Source organism: Rana temporaria, chromosome 5 (genome assembly GCF_905171775.1).
Source record: "Rana temporaria chromosome 5, aRanTem1.1, whole genome shotgun sequence".
NCBI lineage: Eukaryota > Metazoa > Chordata > Amphibia > Anura > Ranidae > Rana > Rana temporaria.
Window position 1 is genome coordinate 214,742,823 of NC_053493.1, and position 1,668 is coordinate 214,744,490.

Genomic DNA, 1,668 nt, shown 5'->3' on the forward strand with positions numbered 1-1,668 from the left:
GAGTGGAAAAAGAATACCCTTTCTTCCCCTCCCCTTCCTCCCCCACCCAAACCTCCCCTGCCAGCATCCTTTTCATAGTTTCGGTGCCATTATTACACTATAACTCCCCTCTCTTAATTATATCTCTGTCTCCTTGCGCCCTGGCTCTCACCGGACTGCATGAGAGAGACCGCCCGGGCTCGATTGTGCCCGCACGATCTCTCCCCCGCCAGTCGTCCCACATGCGGGCCTATCCCAATCATATCCAACGAGAGCCCAGGCCTCCCGTCAATGCATTATATACCCATAGCATCAGCAAAATCCATTGTGTATTTGAACCTTTTCCATTTCTCCCACTTCTCTTCAAATTCTTCCCATTTCTCTTCGTCTCTAAATCTTAAGTGTTCTAAGTTATGAATTTCCTCTACTCTGTTACACCACCCTTTCAATGAGGGACTCTCTTTTTCCTGCCAGATAGGCGCTATCTGATGTTTTGCCGCGTTCAATAGTTGTGGGACCAAAGTCTTCAAATATTGTTTTGTTGGAATTCGGGATCTGTGCAATATGCATACCCAAGGGTCATCCGGAAGTTCGTTATTTGTAATTTCTTGGATTTTTTTTCTGATCTCCCTCCAATATGTTCTTATTTTAGGCCATGTCCACCAAACGTGGGCCATAGAGCCAACTTCGCCGCAGCCCCTCCAACATCGTTGTGAGGCAGATCCTGAGAATTTATATAATTTATCCGGCGTAAGATACCATCGAACCAAACATTTATAGTTTAGTTCTCTAGTATCATTATTTTTCGAGGTTTTGTGGACCCTAGTTATTATTTGGTTAATCTCAAACTCGTTTACCCGAGAACCCAGCTCCTCCTCCCACCTCTCGATAAATGGCAGGGCATTTGGTGTTCTTGTTTCGTTTAACCACTTGGGATCCGCCTGCCGTCAATTGACGGCTACAGTGCGGATCCCAATTTCCAAACTGCCGTCAATTGACGGCCGCCCCTTTGGGCGTTCCCCGCGCGCGCTCCAGAGCGCGCTGCGGGGAAAATCTGTGTTGGCCGTGTCCCTCGGACACAGCCAATTACAGATCGCCGCGAACGGCCAATCAGAGTGGCCGTTCGCGAGGCGATCTGTGCGGCCAATGAGAGAGGATCTCATATGTAAACATATGAGATCATCTCTCATTGCCGTTTTACACAGAGACAGCGGTGCTGTCTCTGGAGAGGGATCTGTGTCTCTTGTACATAGAGACACAGATCGGTCACCCCCCCAGTCACCCCCCCCTCCACCTACAGTTAGAACACTAAGCAGGGATACATTTAACCCCTTCCTCACCCCCTAGTGTTAACCCCTTCAATGCCAGTCACATTTATACTGTAATTAGTGCATATTTATAGCACTGATCGCAGTATAAATGTGAATGGCGCCAAAAATGTGTCCGATGTGTCCGCCATAACGTCGCAGTCCCATTAAAAATCGCAGATCGCCGCCATTTCTAGTAAAAAAAAATAATTAAAAAAAAATAATTCTGTCCCCTATTTTGTAAGCGCTATAACTTTTGCGCAAACCAGTCGCTTATTGCGATTTTTTTTTTTTTTACCAAAAATATGTAGAAGAATACGTATCGGCCTAAACTGAGAAAAAAAAATGTTTTTTTTTTTTAAATTGGGATATTTATTATAGC